The sequence below is a fragment of the Ziziphus jujuba genome, chromosome 7 (genome assembly GCF_031755915.1).
Source record: "Ziziphus jujuba cultivar Dongzao chromosome 7, ASM3175591v1".
NCBI lineage: Eukaryota > Viridiplantae > Streptophyta > Magnoliopsida > Rosales > Rhamnaceae > Ziziphus > Ziziphus jujuba.
Genome location: NC_083385.1, coordinates 14,933,187 through 14,954,106, shown reverse-complemented (window position 1 = coordinate 14,954,106; position 20,920 = coordinate 14,933,187). Strand labels below are relative to the sequence as shown.

At 33.9% G+C, this 20,920-nt stretch overlaps 2 pseudogenes; both read right to left on the bottom strand.

Moving 5' to 3' along the window:
* Positions 1-1,468: 1,468 nt before the first annotated feature.
* LOC107425087 (L-type lectin-domain containing receptor kinase IX.1-like) lies at positions 1,469-4,906 on the bottom strand (annotated as a pseudogene).
* Positions 4,907-5,850: 944 nt separating this feature from the next.
* LOC107425086 (L-type lectin-domain containing receptor kinase IX.1-like) lies at positions 5,851-19,192 on the bottom strand (annotated as a pseudogene).
* Between the last annotated feature and the right edge of the window lie 1,728 nt (positions 19,193-20,920).

Below are 20,920 nucleotides of genomic sequence, written 5' to 3'. Positions count from 1 at the left end.
TACTTTTGATTATTGAGCCTTTTTTACGATTTTTTTTCTTTTTTTCTTTTTTTTTTTGTTCTTTTTTCACATTAATGTTGAGCTTGGTTATATGTACCAAGTTGTTTTACCAAAAACATTTACCAAAATTATGTGCGTCAATATTTATTCAAGGCAAAATATTAATATTTGATATAGATAAGTGGATCAAAAATATAAACAAATTAAATATTACTATATCATTTATCATATAATTTAATAAATAATTTAGTAAAAATTTTAATAACTTTGACTTTATTTTTATATTTTATCATTGCTAATTTATTTTTCCTGATGTTGCACTTTGCACATTACGCCAAAATTTGGTTGAGGTACCCCTAAAGTTAGGATGCTTTAATAAAATCCAGCCTAATAACAATTAATTTATATTACTAAACAAATAGGTCAAAATTTTCTCAACTTTAGCTATGTTGCTGCGTTGATTTAATAACTTGCTGTGTTGAACCCGGCGGTCAAATGTGTGGACTGACTACAAACCCAAATTGGGGCTCTTCAGTGCTCATTTTGGAAATTTGTCCCAAAAAAAGGAGTCTCATTTGGAAACTGTGATTAGGATCAATACTAAACAATGATATAGAAGCTAGGTTTGTCTAAGGAGGACCTTTGCAATATACTACAAAAATAAATAAATAAATAACGAAAAAATAAAAAAAGCATTCCTCACCGGCCATTTAGCAATGATGAATTGACGAATTACTGCAGCTAAAATTACTTTTGACCATTATTTTCAGCTATAAATTGATCTTACTGTAGCTAGAAGCACTTTTAGGTACAAATTATTGGCCACAAGTGTTGTTATTGTGATTAAAAAGCATTGTCACAAAATGTAAACTTTTAGCACACTATTTGTCATGGCTAATAACCCTATTTTTTGGCAGTTAAATTTGGATTTTTGGTTCAAGTAACTCATTCGCCGTACTAAAAATATTTTGGATGGTAAAACAATAATTAAGGACTCTTTAAAGATCATGTTCAATTAACATATTACTAAAACATTATTACAAATAAAAAACAAAAAAAAATTATCAAAACATTACTAGTGACTTGTAGGAATACAATTAAGCATTAATTTGCGAAAGAGGGGGAAAAAAGTTTCTGGTTAAGAATTTGAAAAGTTTCAAAAGTCATACCAATATATTAAAAAAAACAAAAAAATTTAACAGCACCAACCAACATATAACACTAAATTAAAAGCCTAAAAGCAAGTAACACCATTATTAAAACTAAGCGAGACTTGATTGAAGAATTGGAATCTTCTATCTATTTCAAAACCGACATAAAAACGAATAGAATCTACCAACTACTGCAAATTATTGTGTTCTTGATCCCAGTTCATGGATGTTCTATAACAATATTACATATTTAGAAATATATACTACAGAACAACAATGTATAAGTAATAAATTTTGATGATTTTCTAGTTGATCTATCACCGACCCACTTCAAGACTTGTAGTCAGTAATGGCTCACCTGAGCTAACAGAGAGTGTAGGCACATCATAAATTGGAATAGGCATCTTAGGAGGAAGATTGGGCAACGCTGCCTCAAAGTTAAGGACATGAATGGCTTGCCTAATTGATGGCCTTAGACTTTGATCTGGGTGAGCACACCACAGCCCTACAATCATCAAACACTCTACTTGTCTCTTATCAAATTCCATATGCAGCTTCTCATCCACAACCATTTCAAGTTTTCCTTTCCCATAAAGGTTCCAAACCCATTCTACCAATCCAATTTCGGAATCCTCTTCGATACGATCAGCTGACTTCCTTCCCGTAGTGTTTTCTAAAGCAACCACACCAAAGCTATAAACATCAGACTCTTTGCTAGCTCTTCCAGTGCTTATGTATTCCAGATCCATGTAGCCTAATGTCCCAGCCAACCCCGTTGTCTTGGGGCCAATCTCATGGTCCATAAGACGGGCTAATCCAAAGTCTCCAAGCTTGCATTGAAGTTTGCATCTAGCATAACGTTACTCGATTTGATATCTCTGTGCACCACACATTGTTCCCACTCTTCATGAAGATACAGCAATGCCGAAGCTATTCCAAGAGAAATCTTGTATCTCACACCCCAGACAAGAAGGATTTTCTTGCCAAAGAAGTGGGAATCAAGACTACCATTAGGCATGAACTCGTAGACCAGGAGGAACTCACCTTTGTCATGGCACCATCCTATGAGTTGCACCAAATTTCGGTGTCTTAAGCTGCTAATCACCTTCACCTCGGTTATGTACTCTTTTTTTCCCTGGTTTGATCCTCCTGAAAATTTTTTCACTGCTACAACCATATTCAAATCTTTTAAGTAGCCTTTGAAAACAGTATCGAAACCTCCTTTACCCAACTTCTTGTCATTTGAGAAGTTGTTGGTTGCTGAAACTAGATCAAGGTAAGAAAACCTTCTTGGTCCAGCTCCTCTTTCGAGATCAACATTAATCGAAGTCGTGTTCACCGTCTCTGTTTCTTCCCTGTTTTTCTTTTTCCGCTTCCATAACACAAAGGCTATAACCACCCCAGCAATCAAAACACCCCCTGAAACTGTCAAAGCCACCACTAATTTTGTCTTCCCACTATTTTGGTTATCTGTTTCTTTTACATCCCAACTTGAACTAAAATCCCATGATTGAAGTACATGGCGCTCTATAAATTGACTTGTAGCAGCAGAGAACCCAACAGTGACCCACTCCGGCAAAACCTCCATCAAGTTGATTTGGTAAGAAAGGCTGGTGTTCTCTTTGGCATTAGAAGTTTTCTGGTACATCCAAGAGACACTTAGATTATGAGTAGTAGCATTGTAGTTAATCCATACATCAGCCGTGTCACCGTTATGGAAGCTAGCATTCCAAGGGATAGTGACGACCGAAGAAACTGAGTTCTTATTGATCCCAACATGCTCATATGTAGGATCCCATTCAGTGTTCGCGAAAGAATCGAATTCAACGTGAACAATTTGGTTCTTGGTTGATTCACTAGTGGTGGTGTTGAATAGGCCTAGAAAACCACCTGTAAAGTTGGGTGGAATTTGAAATCCATGGGGAGCTAGGAAGAATGCAAGGCCGGCAGCATAAGGTGTGCGGCCGAGTGTGTCGATGAAGAAGGAGAAATGGGTTGTGAAGTCAGAGAGCTTTCTTGTGCCAGCATCCCATAGTCGGACCCTGTCTGCAGAGATGACTCTGCCTACTCGACAGCGATAATTAACATTGTCAATTAGTTCAACAGCTCCGACAGAAGGTTCAGTAGCTCCCTGGTAAAGAACATTTGGATTACCTGGTTCGAAATGAGGTATTTGTTATTTAATTGAATAAGCTAAAGGAAGGTTGAAAAGCATACAAAATAGCAATTGTGCAGCTCTTGAGGTTCCCATATGTGTTTTAGAGAAACAAGGGAGACACTGAAAGTATATATATACTTGTATATGCAAATTAAGTTAATGATGCTGTAATTAACTTCAGACAAAGCTTTCTTAATTTTATGTGATTGATGAGAAGAAGCTTCAAAGAAAGTTTATTGAGTAGATGATAATATAAAGAAAGACCACCATGCAATTTCATTGTAGGTACAAACAAAAACTAATGAATATATAATTACATTTTAACATGGCATAGAAGTACATATCAATGAGATTTTTCTGCAGAATCAACTTTGACCAAATCTAAGATAGGTATTTGTTTGTAAACAAATGAATTTATTCATCATCTGGTCTTAATTATATTAACCAGAAAATCCAATAATGATGGAAATCATTATATTAATCAGAAAATCTAATAAAGATCGAAATCAATGTTGAAATTTTTTTTTTTCTTAATTATATATAATACAATAATGATTGTCCAAGGTTTCGCTTCAAAACAAATGGAAACAATTCGGTAGCGAAATATGAAAGTTCTAGCTAAGCGTATGCACTTCCACATATGATGGGCGCATAATTCCGATAATAATACTCAACTTGTAACACATTTTGGACAAAATTGAATTTTCATGTCAATTTAATTCGCTGTGAAAAGTCTTCCACGCAAGATCATTATCATAACTAAGAAATTAATCAATACCCTGACCCAATAAAATATTAGTACGGAGATTTGGTCCATATATGAATTATTGGTATAATTAAGATGTAAATCTACCATATACCAGAGACTTGAAGTAGCATGGAAATTACTAAAAGATTTCCATCTGAATGGCCATCTCCTCCTCAGGAAGATGATGTACTCCATGCTTTGGCTTAGTTTATTTCATATTTCCTTTAAAAAAGAAAAGAAAAGAAAATTAGCATGGAAATTGAGGATAATTCGGTAAAGGTAGATCAACCAGGCCTAAGATAATAATTTAGTTTTCCAACCTTTAAATAGTTAAATATTTCGAGTTTTGATCCCATGATAGTAGAACCACAAGAATACACACCCAAATTCTAGAATTTAGATTTTGACCCCGCTAAAATTCCCCTTCCAACAAAAAAAAAAAAAAAAAAAAAAAAAGAATGAAATTAATTTCTTATATCTCGAAATAGTCATTAAAAATGGAAGCAAAAAACTGAATAAAATAAATTATATTCATAGACTTGGCCTGAATAACATCATCGAAAATACGTTTTCAAATCCTGAAACCAATCATGTTTATGTTACATCTCCCCTCCTTTATATCAAAATATATTGTAATCTCTGTTTAAAAAAAAAAAAAAAAAGTACTACTGATAATAAATTAATAAATATGCATCAAAAGAATAGTAAGGGAAATGGGCCGGCTTGTACTTACTTGACCACATGTTGTGCCTTTGATTTCAAAAAAAAAAAACCCCAGGAAGTATTACTGAAACAAGCCCAATCTTCATCCACAGTCAACAATCTTGCTATAGGAGGCACCACAAGCATAGTGGTGCATTCTCATTGACTAATTTGGACTCACAATTCTTAAATTAGTCTTTTTTTCTTTATTTTTATTCATTTATTTTGAAATAAGTCTTTTGTTTTCTTCACGATTATAATTAACAAAGAATTTAATAGCAGGATGACTTTCCTGAACGACATATGTAAAGGAAAAACATCATATGTATATAATCAATTAATGTAATCTCAGAATGGAGCATAATTGATATATCTTGTCCATCAAGTTAAGCAGACGAAATACAACTTTCTATAACATGGCCATCATAACCTTTAGTCCGGAAATGGATTAGATATTATAAGGATTTACTTGTTGGCTTTGCATTATCATCTTTGAATCTTCTTGTCTTCGTCTCTGCTTCATATTTATTTTCTTTAAAACGTTTAATTATTCAATTTTTTTGGCCTGGCAGATAGTTGAGAAAGAAATACTGGGATCAGGCATGCATCGAACTAAGGTATGTAATATAAATTATATTCTATAAATAATAGTAAAGATGTCAAATTAGTTTAACAAATGTTGATGCCAAATGATTATTGATTTTTATAGTGTAATATTATATATATATATATATATATATCAAAATGCTAATAAAGTAGGTGTAGATTAGTAAGGGCAATAAAAAGAATTGTCCCTCATTGTAATTTAAAAAGTTTAAATAATTGTTTTGAATTATATATATGTTTTGCATTTTAATTATGACTTTCAAAACCAACTCAAAAAAGATGTCCCAAGCCTCAAATTTGCCAAACGAATGCAGTGCTTTGTGTTTTTGATAAAAAAAAATGGCGTTCTAATTCACACAAATAAGGGCTTTAACATTTATGCTTTACAAAATTTTATTATAGTGTGCTTGTATGAAAGTAATAATTTACACGTATGCTCCACAAAAACAAAATCCTAGTATGGTTTGCCAAATCAACGACCCGCTTCAAAGGCTTGGTGTTTGAAAAGGTTGACGAGAGCTGCCAGGAATTGTAGGCATTTCATAAAAAGGGACAGGCATTCTAGATCGAAGCGCAGCCAGTGTTGCTTCAAAATTAAGCACTTGAATTGCTTGCCTAATTGATGGCCTCGGATTTTGATCAGGATAAGCACAACACAATCCCACAATCATCAAACATTCTGTTTGTCTCTGATCAAATTCCAAATGCAGCCTCTCATCCACACCCAAAATAAGGTTTCCTTTCCCATAAAGATCCCAAACCCACTCTACCTATCCCATTTCTGACTCCCCTTCCATTGGATTTACTGATTTCCTTCCACTAGCAATCTCTAAGGCAACCACTCCCAAGCTATACACATCCGACTTTTTACTAGCCTTTCTTGTGCTTATATATTCCAGTGCCAAGTAGCCTAATGTCCCAGCCAACCCTGTTGCCTTGTGACCGAGCTCGTGGTCCATTAGTCATGCTAATCCAAAGTCTCCAAGTTTGACATTGAAGCTGGAATCTAGCATCGCATTGCTTGATTTGATATCTCTGCGCACCACACATTGTTCCCACTCTCTATGAAGATACAACAACGCGGAGGCTATTTGTAACATTCCGTCCCGAAAATACACTAAATATTTCTCAAATTTGACCGAGGTTGACCGTGTTTGACGGTCGTTGACCGAGAAGGGGTCAAATGTTGAATTTTTGCTCCTTATGGAATTTCGTATTGACCAAGGTATCGTTAAAAAGTACACGTTGTCACGAGTCCATAGACTAGTAGCACGTTGAAAATGGAGCTACAGATTGAAAGTTATGAGCAAAACAAATTGAGGTCCAAACTGTCCAAGGGGTGCCGAAGTTGACTTTTTGTTCATGCAAAGTTAAGCTTTGACTCATGCATGGTTGTGAAGTACTCATCGATATGAGTTCATAAACTAGTGGTACGTCTAATTTGGACATGTGGTTTGAAAGTTATGGACATGCAAAGTTTTCCGAATACCATAATATTTTAATATATTTTGACTTGAGTGAACAATGTGTGCCACATGTCGTATTTTCAGCCAATCCTGTGAGTGAACAGTGTCACCCACGGGTGGCTTTTATTTTGGCCAAAACACGTGAGCCGAGGGGAAGAGAGAGAAAGAGGGGAGGGGAGAGAGAGAGAGAGAGAGAGAGGGGGGAAGAGAAGCCACCACCACCGGCCACCACCATTGACCGCCATCCTATCACTTTTAAGCCACACGCGCCACCCTAGCTTAAACTCCACCTAAAAACCGGCCTGCCAGCCAAAAATCACAGCCAGATCGCCGGCAACGCGCCCGAATCGGGGCATTTTTCGGCGAGTGGTCGATTTCCTTCTCCCACCGATATCTCCCAAACCAAACCTCCATTTGCCTCACCGCCGATCCCGTTGAGTTACCCATCACTAGATCTACCACTTCACTAAGTTTCACAACCAGTGGCCACCAGACGCGCTGCCGACGGTGGCAGATTCCGGTGACCACGGCGACTCACTGGAAAACCCAATTCCGATGAGTTTCCAATCACCTCACCTATCCTTTGCCACTAATTCGATCTCCCTAAATCCAAATCCGAGGTCGCTTTCCTCTAATTCATGACAGATTGAGAGAATCGAGGACTTGAATTCCGAGAGCTTTCTGATGAGATCCCGGCCACCACGGGTCCGATCTCCGGGAGGTAAGCCTCAATCTGCGATCCTCGCTCCATAAGCTTCGTTTTGGTATATTACTTATAAATTTTGGTTAATGTTTGTGTTAAACCCCTCGGGTACCGGGTATTATTTACTCGAATAAAATATTAATTTATTTGAGTTGTGTAATATTGTTGTTATAGGAGCATGTGTGGGTCGTGGAATGGATCCTATGGAGGATCTTGGTTGGATTGCGTGCTCGAGGTGAGTGACCCACCTTCAAAATTATTTTGGGATGTTAAAACATATATATTTTGTGTTAATTGTTTATTTGAAGAATATGTTTTATGTGTTAAATATTTAGTAAATTTATATTTGGAATCTTGATGCCAAATTTGAATGAATTATAATTATTTGTGCATAAAAAAAATATTCTGATTTGAAGAATTTTATGGATATAGAATTTTATTAATAATTGTTAAATTTTATTGTTGGAATATTGTGTAATTAGAAAGTTTTCATGTGAATTTTAATATATGTTTAATATTTGAAGGAATTTCCATTTAATTTTACAATGCCGATTTATAATGGTTTTAATATATGTGTTGTTTCGAAAAATGTATTTGGGATTTTAATGGAATTATGGTTTAAGGTTTTTAATTAATTATTGTTGAGTTTGATGTTGATTTTATAATGCATAACAAATGCGTTTATATTATTTTGAGAATATATGAATTTCATGTGGTTTTAATAATATTTTTGGCATGATTTGATTTTAAAGATTTCAAGAAAAATATTGATTTAAGTTATGGTGCTTTCAAAATATATATTTATGCACTTGAAATATTATCTGGTTGATTTTATGATATGAGAAAAATTATATATTATCGATGGATTTATGCTGGTGATATTAAAGAAAAATGTGGGAATATGAATTTGAAAAGTGCTATAATTCTCATGGTGAATTTTGAAAAAATTGTTATTTTTAAAAATAATATGGTTATTTGTTTTAGACGCACTCATACAGTACTAGTGTTCTGTACTATGTATGTGGATGAGCGCGTAAGTTATAATGTCTCCCGTGAGTTGCCATTGGACCAAAGGCATGCAAGTTTGATATTGGCCATAAGCCGTCCCCCTCCATGGCCGGAATGACGGTTTAAGCAGCGGCGCTGTCGGGACGCCGAAGCGACCATATGCAAGTTTTTTTTAACCTCCCACAAGATGGTACTCGGGATGCTGGGTATCGTAGAGCATCACTGATATATAGTGTGGTGCGTCAAGTATTATTTTTCTGATATAAATTTCAAATTCTAAAGTTTTAAAGCCGCATTTAAATTAAATGTATTTAATTTGTTTTATCACCAATTTCCAATTAGTATTTTCTAAAATGTATTTATTCATATTTTATGTTATTTATTCTAAATTAATATTTTTAAAATGCATCTTGCCATAAAAATATTATATAGATTGGTTGAATATTTCAAAATGAATATTATAGTATTTTCCTACCATTTATTTTACAGGATTGTTTATAATTATTTAAATTATATTTTTGATACTGTTTATTTTGATTTATTAAATCAAATTTTATGAATTATATATTGAATTTCTCTTTTATGTTATATTTCTTTAATGCAAGTATTCTAAATTTATTTTATTATATTTCATTATATTTTATTCATATTTGGATTATTTAATTATTTATTAAATTAATTATTCCTTGATTTTTAGGCTATAAAAGATTGGGTTTTGCGAAAATGTTTTAAAAGGGGAACCTTTCCAACGGAGTGAATGGTGAGGGTTTTGAGAGAAAATATTATTTCCAACTAATTATTATTTCTTTATTTATTTATTCTTAATTAATCAAGTGTACTATAATTATTATTACTATTATAATTGTATATTAGATTGGGTTACTCACTGAGATGATTAGCATCTCATATTTTTGAATTTCGTTCCCCTAGGCTCAGGTTAGTCGACGTTGATCGTCCGAAGGCAAGCTCGACTTCTTGGTTCATTGCCGAAAGTTCCAGAGGCTTTTCCTTCCTTCCTTTCTATCTTGTCTTATTTCCTTTTTATCATTATTGTATAAAATTTCGTACTTAATTGTATTGTATAATGCTCTGTATACTAATTGGACACATATTAATTGAATCATATATTGACTCCCTGTCATTTACTTGGAGTGCTACAAATCTGCAGAAATACATTGTAGTAAGGTAGGAGGAATAAAGGGATGTATCTAGAAGTGTTTTTCATGCAGGATAATTTTATGGTAAATCCAACCCTTATGGGAGATTCTGCAGAATTTCTCATTGGAGAATCCAGTAGGGTTTTCCTGGGATCAGGGCTTGTCTAGGGTTCCGGTGAGAAATTTTGGACGGGTCCTGACAGTATTCCAAGACATATCTTGTATCTCAAAGCCCAATTGAGAGGACTTCTCTTGCCAAAGAGGTGGGAATCAAGACTACCATTTTGCATGACCTCGTAGATGAGGAGGAAATTGCCTTTGTCATGGCACCAACCTAAAAGTTGCACCAGATTATGATGTCTCAAGCTGCTAATGACCTTCACCTCTGTAATGTACTTTTTTTCCCCTGCTTAGACCCGCTTGAGAATTTCTTCACAGCCACTAATGCATCTAGATCTTTCAGGTATCCTTTGCAGACAATGCCAAAGCCTCCTTCACCTAACTTCCTATCATTCGAGAAGTTGTTTGTTGCTGAAGCTAGATCGGTGTAAGAAACCCTTCTCAATCCTGCTCCTCTTTCAACATCACCATTCATTGATGTTATGTTTACCATCTCCTTTACCTGTCTATTTTTTAGCTTTCGCTTCCAAATGAATATAAAGGCTATAACTAGCTCAACCAAAAAAAAACCTAGTGAAACTGTTAGACCCACCAGTACTAGTTTATACTTTTCTTATTCATGCTTTCCTGTTTTCGTAGTATTCAATGTTGAAGTAAATTCCCATGCTAGAAGTACATGCCGCTCTACAAAATGACTGGTGGCGACTGAAAAACCAATGGTGACCCACTCTTGAAGAACCTTCATCAGGTTAATTTTGTAAGAAAGACTAGTTTTCTCTTTGGGATTACTGGTATTTTAGTAGCTGCAAGAGACACTTAGATTTTGAGAAGTAGCATTGTATTTGATCGATACATCAGCAATGTCACTATTATGGAAGCTTACGTTCCAAGGTTTTAAACAGCTGAAGAAATTGAGTTGCTATTGATCACCACATGCTCAACAAGAGGATTCTAGTTAGGTTTCGAGAAAGAGTCGAATTCGACATGAACAATCTGGTTTCGAGGAGAGTCACTGGTGGTGGTATTGAATAGGCCTAGAAAACCACCAGCAGAGTTTGGTGGAATCTGAAATCCAACAGGAGCAAGAAAGAATGCAACATCGGCGGCATAATGAGTACTGTAAAGTGTATCAATGGTGAAGGTGAAATGCGATGTGAAGTCAGAGAGCTCTTTAGTGTCAGCTGTTAGATTTTACAGATCTAAATATACATAATAAATTTCATAAATCATAAATTACTAACCTCCAAATGCAGCCATTAATAAATTAAATCTTTAATCCTGCAAAATAAAAAACAACGTAAAGTAGTGTCTATGGACACACTACTCTCAAACCACTCTTAGATCTCTGAAAACCCTAATCTCAAAATACCATTTGGCATCTGTTTGCTTGCCCTAGACCTTTTATAGTTTCTATAAGTCTCACTTACCCATGATTTAAACACATACAAAATACTAATGATTTAATAATATAATAATACTAGAAACAATATGGGTAAATCAATGGGCTTTTAAAGAGAGTTGGTCCCCTCCAGTTCAATGGGCCAACTGGAGTCTTATAGAGAGTGTGTGACCAAGGGCCCTACTACAAAATAATAAAATAAGCCAGCCCCATTAATGGCATAAATAAGCCCTGTAAGTGAGTAATTGATTATGCTAAGTCCACAAATTATTTATTTATTTAACATTCTTCGACTTGGACTGCATAATCATCATCATATATAATCCAAACTCATTTACTACAGAATCTCCCTACTATAATACCATTCCATATAAATATATAACATGCCGATAGGACACAACAATATACTAAACTAGGCAGTAGAGATTCTCTCAGTAAATCTCCCAAAACATGATACCATTCCGTCTAAGTAGTAGAAATTTACCTAACCACGTGCAATCCCCCAACATACAATATCATTTCATTCGAGCACATTGTGTACCAACAGGATACAATAATATACCCAAACTAGGTAGTAGGGACTCACCATGGCACTTGTGGATCAACATACACATAAACATAGAATAATAGTCTTAACAGGCCTGTAAATATAAGGAGTAATAATATGTGTAATAAAACATCTCATAGATAAATAATGATCCACATATATCAATGTATCAAAATACTCAAAGAAATAAATAATACTCAACATGGATATTACTGCAGAAAATATAACAAACTCCCACTAACCCATATATATGCATCTATCAACAACATTCTCCTTAAAGCCATTTTGGGTGACAACCTCATCAAACTTAAGATATCATTGCCTCGAAGCCTGCTTAAGACCATAAATTGACTTCTTAAGCTTACAAACCAAATTACCATTCCATGTTTGTTGAAAGCCAACTAGTTGAACCATATATACATCCTCATACAAATCACCATTCAGAAAAGCAGTTCTGACATCCATGAGATGCAACTCAAAGTCATAACGTGTCACAATCGCCATAATGATTCTAAAATAATCCTTTGTGGATACAGGAGAGAATGTCTCTGTATAATCAATTCCTTCCTTCTGGCTAAACCCTTTTAGCTATAAGTCTAGCCTTATACCTCTCCACTTGACCATTAGAGTCTCTTTTAGTCTTAAAGACCCATTTTCATCCTATAGGCTTGCTATCCACTGGTAACTCAACCAAATCCCAAACTCCATTTGATGCCATGGATTTCATTTCATCTTCCATTGCATCCAACCAATAATTTGAGTGCGAACTGCTTATGGCCTCCTCATAAGTGATCGGATCTGAATAATCACTTATGTCAAAATCATGCTCCTGTAAGTAAACCTTATAGTCATCAGGTATAACTGACCTCCTAGTCCTTTGTGACATCCTCAAAGGCACATCAGCATTTACAATAGCTGGAATATCCTGCCCTTCAACAATAGGTTCATCCTGATCAGCTACTGGTTCATCAACTTTTGGATTAATAACATCTCTATCAGAAATAACAACACTGGAAATTAATACATTTTCTTCTCTAAATTGAGGCTTCCTTGGACCATTATTATCATCAAATCCAAAATCATCTTCAAAATAAATAGCCCTGTCTGATTCCACAATTCTGGTGGTGTGAGATGGACAAAAGAATCTTGAACCCCTAGATCCTACATAAAAGCCAACAAAATATCCATTTATAGTTTTAGGATCCAACTTCTTAATTTGGGGATTATAAATCCTTACTTCAGCTTTGTAACCCCATGCTCGAAAATGGTGTAAATTAGGCTTTCTTTTTAACCATAACTCAAAAGGAGTCTTAGGAACGGATTTACTTGAAACTTGATTCAAAATATAAGCCGCCATCCTTAAAGCCTCTCCCCACAAATAATCTGGCAAACTAGAATTTACCAACATAGATCGCACCATATCTAACAAAGTGCGATTCCTCCTCTCAGATATACCATTCTGCTGAGGCGTACCAGGCATTGTATATTGCGTATCAATGTCACACTCACGTAAATATATTGCAAAAGGCCCTGGGTTTCATCCAATCTCATCATATCTGCCATAAAACTCACCACCTCTATCAGACCTGACAGTCTTTATTTTCTTATTCTTTTGAAGCTCCATCTTTACCTTAAACTCCTTAAAAGCAACCAAAGAATCCGACTTCTCACGGATAAGCTCAATATATCCATAACGAGATAAATCATTAATGAAGGTAATAAAATACCTATAGCCACCTAATGTAGTTAGTGTAAAAGGTCAACATATATCAGTATGGATTAATTCCAAAATATCTCCACACCTTGCTATCTTATCCTTTCTAACCTTAGAAGTTAATTTCCCTTTCATACATTCAACACAAGGCGACAGGTTGAAAAAATCAAGATTAGGAAGTATTCCATCCTTCACTAACCTTTCCATTTTGTGCCTAGAAATATGTCCCAAAAGCTTATGCCATAACATTGAGGAATTATCATTAACTCTTGGACATTTAGAAGCAACAATAGGGGCAATAATATAATTAATAGAATAATTAAGACTATTATTAAATAAATCAAGTCTATATAAATTGCCACATAAAGTTCCAAAACGAACAACTTTATCATCCTTATACATCTCAACTTTATTATTTCCAAACAAAAAACTAAAACCTTGATTATCCAAAAGTGAAATAGATAACAAATTCATTTTTATTGAAGGTATATAGGAAACTTCTTGTAACTCTAAAACATATCCAGTGACAAGCTTCAACTTGATTGTTCCCATGATATCCAGTTTTACTCTTGAGCTATCTCCCATATAAACATGCTGCTCAAGATTAGTTGGTCCCCTTTATCTTACCATCCCCAGTAATGAATTAGTAACATGAATTGTTGCTCCAATATCAAACCACCAAGTATTCATAGGCACATCAATAATATTTGTTTCAATTATTAAAATATTACCTTTTTTTTCTTGCTTTCCCTTTAAATGCCAACAATCTATCTTTTTGTGTCCAACTTTATTACAGTAGCCACACCTTCCATTGAAGTACTCTTTCCTTTCTCTATGTGATGAGCTTCATCCCTTGGCCTTTTAGGCTTCAAACCAGTAAACTTCTTCCTATTGGGCTTAATCCTTATATAGGCTTGAATCCTTGTCCCTTCTTTTGGAAAAACTTCTTGGACTTATCGACCTGATGTGATACTATAGCAACGGATCTCGATTTGCTTAACTTAATATCATCCTCTTCCTTCACAAGAATAGCAGTTAATTCCTCCAAACTACATCCTTCCTTCTTAATATTCAAACTAGACCTTATATTATCAAACTGAGATGGAAGACTCTTCATTATCGAATAGGTCAAGAACTCCTCTCCAATGTCCATCTTAAGACCCCTCAGCTTATTATAATAGGAAGAAAGTAATATAATATGGTCCTTTACTCCTTTAATTCCATCATATTTAGTATTATTCAAAAGGTCCAAGTAATTATGCTTCTCATTCATATCAAACTTGATAAATTTCTTTTCTATCTCTTCCAAAAGTTCCTTTGTAGTTTCCACCTTTGGAATACTTGCATAAATTGATTCATTCATATAATTCTCCATCATCATCATGCAACACTTATTAGAATGCCTCCAATCCTCATAAAGTTTCCTATCTGCTGCACTACTCTCATCAGTTGGTGTCTCTAGTGGATCTATCTCCAAAGCCAAATCCAATTTCATAAAGGTCAAATTCATAACCAAAGTCTTCTTCCACTTCTGATAATTTGTTACATCCAATTTCTTCATGGCAATCATAGGCAGAACATTCGGGGTGCTACTAACTGTGAAAATAGTAAACATAACAAAGCATTTAATATATATAAAACAATAACTATTTTCCAGCCTCTCAACATAAAATATAAAATCAATATCGCTAGGGCCTTTGTAGCACTAAAAATTCTCTCTCGTGGGCCAGGGACAGTCAACCAAATAACCACAATCAAATGCATTGAATTAAATTACCGACAGGGTAAATTAGAACCTGCGATTCATGGCATTTTATCAACTTCCACTGTCATTCCAAGTGTCATACAAAGTAACTAAAACCACCGACAGGGTAGCCTAGTTACCCGTATAGATCCTGGCTAATAAGTGGGAGATAACAACATATTGATAATTTCATGAAATAGGTAAATATCAAACATCCCATCCACTATGCCAAAATACATTACATTGGTACACATAATGCAGATAAAATAAGTCTCACGACATGTGAGTACTTAAAATTCTACACTACTATACCAACTAGGAACAAAGTTTTTTTAGGGAAAGCCAACATAATCCAATGCACCAAGCATAGATATTTAATTTAATTCAAGAAAATTGGAATGGAATAAATAAATAAATTAAATAAATAAACAACAAATAACCAATAAACAAATAAATAACAATTTTTTTTTATAATAATAAAATAAAACAATAGATAAATAAATAATTAATCAACAATAAATTAAATAAATAATTAATAAGAAAAGAAAAAAAAGTTTTTTTTTTAATTTTCTGCTGCTGATGTCATCACGCTGATGTCACCGTGATGACGTCAGCAAATGGCACAAAACGCTTCACATGACTTGTCGTGTGAGCACTCTTCCCCCTCCAACCGGGTCGCGGTCGACCCGTTTTACAGATTAATGGATCGTCAACCCGCCAGAAACTTCCTTTTCCAGCAGCCGTTTTCAACAATTCCGACGGATTTGGGTTCTTCCAGTTACAGGCAATTGTTTTCCCAAGTCAATTTGAACCAAAACCCAGAAATTTTAACACCCAAATCAAGAATTATAATCAGCCAAAACTCAAAATAAGCACCCATGTAATTCTATAAAATTCCAAGCAATTTTCGGGCAATATTGGTGCTGTTTGATTCCTTTTTTCTTGGGCAACACTTTCCTCAAATCAATTTCAATGTTTTAGCAACCAAAATCAATGCCCAAGAAACTTATTCTTTTGGCCAAAACCGAGTTTCAATCTTATTTTATTTTTTTAATTGAAAATCAAAAGGTTTCAGTCCAATTAAAGATGTTAAAGAATACAATTCATAACGACAACCTATTTTCCACGGTGCCCAGATCTCAATTCGAACTAAAACAAAAAAACAAAAAAAAATCACATAATTTGCACAAACTCAATATAAACCCGATATTGCGCAAGAGAAAATAAATTAATCAATAAAATTAAAAATTAAAAATTTGGATCTGCAGACAATCAAAGCCGCAAACACAGATGAATATCACATATTGGATTTCAGGAAACAAGCATGTAATAGCAGATTCACAAGGACGAGAGAATAATTATAAAATAAATATCATGGCATCAATATATACGATCAAAATCCAAAATAATTTATTGTGTATATTTATCGGGTTTTGATACCAATTATTAGTTTTTATGAATCTAAATATACATAATAAATTCTATAAATTATAAATTATTAATCTCTAAACATAGTCATTTTTTACAAAATAGAAAACAACATAAAGTATTACCTATAGGCATACTACTTTCAAACCACTCTCAGATCTCTGAAAACTCTAATCTCAAAATACCATCTGGCATCGGTTTGCTTGTCCTAGACCTTTTATAGTATCTGCAAGTCGCATTTACCCATGAATTTAAACACATACAAAATACTAATAATTTAATAATATAATAATACTAGGAAAAATATAGTTAAATCAATGGGCTTTTAAAAAGAATTGGTCATCCAGTTCAATGGGCCAACTGGAGTCTTATAAAGAGTGTGTGACCAAGGATCCTACTACAAAATAATAAAATAAGACAGTCTCATTAATGACATAAATAAACCCTGTAAGTGAGTAATTGATTATGCTAAATTCACAAATTATTTATTTATTTAACATCAGCATCTCAGATTCGAACTCTTTTCGCTGAGATTACTTGGCCAACATGCAGAGATATTGAACATCGTTGAATTCAACTTATCCAACTTCCGGTTTTGCATCTCCCAAATATAGAACATTTGGTTCATTGGGAACAAATCTAGTTACTTTGAAGTGAATTGGATAAGCCAAAGGAAGGTAGAAAAGTATACAGAATATAATAGGTGAAGTAGTTTGAGATATCCACAAAGAGATCGCCATGTGTTTTGCCCCCCAAAAAACAAGCAAAGGCAAACACTGAAGAGAGGAAGGAGATAAAGTGGAAGTAGAAACCTCAACACCTTAATTCAATACTTGGTGAATATATGTGTATGAATATCTGATTTATACTCGAATTTCAAACAAAAATTTTCATTATTTGTCTAAGAAACTTCATTGAAAGTAATATTTTGTGGACCTGATTGTATAGACGAAGACTTGACGCCCCATTTTAAGAATAATGTGCAAGTGGATATTATTGCGAGCTTGGAATATCAACTCCTAATGTTGAAATAATGTAGCATTAATTGGTCATACAACGCCAACAAATTTGTTACTGTTGATTGCTTTTCTTGCACGTTCCACTGCGAATTGTGGCTTCAATATCTATTGTATTGGTCTCTCCGCTTTTATATCAAATAGTTGTTTTTTTTTTTTTCTTTTTTTTTCTTTTTTCTGAAAAATAATATTTTATTCTGCAAACAGCAATGTCAGCAATTAGAAAGTTAATCAATCTGGATTTCCTGGAAAGCTCCAATAAATAAATAAATGAATAGTTGGAATAAATTAAGCGATGATTTCTGTAAATAAGATCGAGGGCAGTGCGAGCTACTAGTAAGTTGCGGTCAACATGGGTTGTTGATTCTCGCAGGTGGACTTCTAGTAAGTTGAGTTACATGTTATATGCATATATATATATATATATATATATATATATGTATGTATTATTTAAAAATATTGAAAATAGATAGATTCAATCGTTTAAAATTTTTAAATTTGATATGATATATTATCACTTATTAAATTCAAAAGATTTAAATGATTGATCATCTATTTTTAACTTTCATTTATTTATTTATTTATTTTAATCTCATTGAATATATATAGATAACATAGACTTCAAATTTTATGACAAAAGAACTGAAAATATTCGTATTGATTAGACAGATTTGTCTTATATTTAACACCAAAATACAATTTAAGAGAAATTATGACTTCTAAAGACTCCTAATAAAAGATAAATAGAACATCGAACACCCTCTTGTATCGAGCACTTTTTACGTGTTTATAAGAGATTTCTCTCATCCACCAAGGTTGAGTAAAATGACCAGGAAAGAAGGTTATGTATTTCTATCACTTCTCCAGTAGCTGCAGAGAAACCAAATCTAACCCTTTCCGGCAACAACTTCCTCAAATCAACAATATATGAAAGGCTAGATTCCCCACCAAATTTTGGATTTTCAGTGTATGTAAGATAAACACTTAGATTTTGAGTGGTGGAGTTATAACTTACCCAAGCATTTGCTATTGATCCGTTTTTAATGCTACTTTTCCATGTCACATTTGTTACTGAGATGATGGAGTTGATATTGATGCCTACGTGATCAGAGCTCGGATCCCATTCATTCCTGAAGCTATCAAACTCAACCGCAACAATCTGATTGCTTGAGAAATTGAAGGCAGTATCATTGCTGAATAGTGCAAGGTAACCCCCACTTGAATTCTGAGGAAGCTTTGCATCAAATGGTGCAATAAAGAAGGCTATGCCATCACCATATATTTGGGCATCAAGTTGTTTCATGATAAATGAGAAATGGGTGGTGAAATCTGTAAGCTTTCCTGTTCCTGCATCCCAAATCTTCACCGGTTTGTTATACGACGCTCGGCCTATGCTGCCAGTGAGGGGACCATCAGCTTGATTCTTTGTGAGCTGCAGAACATTACTGGATGGAAATGCATCCCCTTCGAATTGTATGTCAACCATGTTACGATGGAAAGAGGTAAAGTTGAACAAAACGGACTCGGCATTCGTGATTTATCAACAGGAAGAAGATGATGACGTTGAAAAGGTATGGATAAGGGTTGGAAAGAGCCATTGTTGAAAGGTATACAGAGGAAGAAAGCAGAGGAAGAGAACAGAGAGATTGGTTTTGGGGTGGAGAGATCAAGGAGTAGTTCAACTACATGGTTGTCCTAATTACGATAACATGGTCTTATTAACAATGACAAGTTTAGTGGATAAGCAGCGTTAATTGTTCTTATTCAATTACTTGCCAGGTCTTAATTAGATTACACACAGTTTAATATTGATGACCGAGTAATTAAAGCCTTCTTGATGGGACTCTCTTAGGCGTTTGATCAAATTCTAAGTATATCATGAACCGTTAAATGCAATGTCATGGTGACCGTTACCAAGATTTGTCTAATATATATACTTATATATATGAGTCCTAATATATATATATATATATACATATACACATATATGTATATATATACATATTGATAAAATTTGGCTAATATATTATGCCCCAACCAATTTTTTTTTTTTTTTTGTTTTTTTTGGGTAAACATATTAGGCCCCACTTGGTTATATGGCTGTCTTTCTTTTTGACCTTTTCTATACTGCAACTCAAGCATCATTAAGGTATTCTATACATCTAATTTTGATTTCTTTTTTCCTAATTAGGTTTGAATGATGGGTTTCTATAAAACAACAGAAACTGACAAGACAAAAAAGATGAAGTTGATTTTGGGAAATATTAAAAAATGGAATGAGACAAGTAGTTTAAAGAGATTTTTAGTTTGTATCATTTATTTTAGATTTGCACCTAACCTCAGAGAAAACGCCGGTTGCCGTCTGTATTGGTCTGAATCTACAAAGGCTTTTAAATATATATATATATATATATATTTTCATCATAAGTTCCGTTGCTGGTGTTGTTAATATATAATAATGCATGAAAAAGTTTCAGATATAATATGATGCTACATCGGCCATGTAGAGCCGGCCGGTCATCACCAATGACATTTGAATATGGTATCGAGCATTTTAGCATGAGTTTTGGATCCAATAAATTTTCGATACCCAACAATGACTGCAAAAATAAGGAGAGTGAGAAAAGATACTTTTGATTATTGAGCCTTTTTTACGGTTTTCTTTTTCTTTTTTTCTTTTTTTTTTTTTTTTTTGCTCTTTTTTTCACATTAATGTTGAGCTTGGTTATATGTACCAAGTTGTTTTACCAAAAACATTTACCAAAATTATGTGTGTCAATATTTATTCATGGCAAAATATTAATATTTGATATAGATAAGTGGATCAAAAATATAAACAAATTAAATATTACTATATCATTTATCATATAATTTAATAAATAAATTTAGTAAAAATTTTAATAACTTTGACTTTTTTTTTATATTTTATCATTGCTAATTTATTTTTCATGATGTTGCACTTTGGACATTACGCCAAAATTTGGTTGAGGTACCCCTAAAGTTAGGATGCTTTAATAAAATCCAGCCTAATAGCAATTAATTTATATTACTAAACAAATAGGTCAAAATTTTCTCAACTTTAGCTCTGTTGCTGCGTTGAATAATAACTTGCTGTGTTGAACCCGGCAGTCAAATGTGTGGACTGACTACAAAACCAAATTGGGGCTCTTCAGTGCTCATTTTGGAAATTTGTCCCAAAAAAAGGAGTCTCATTTGGAAACTGTGATTAGGATCAATACAAAACAATGATATA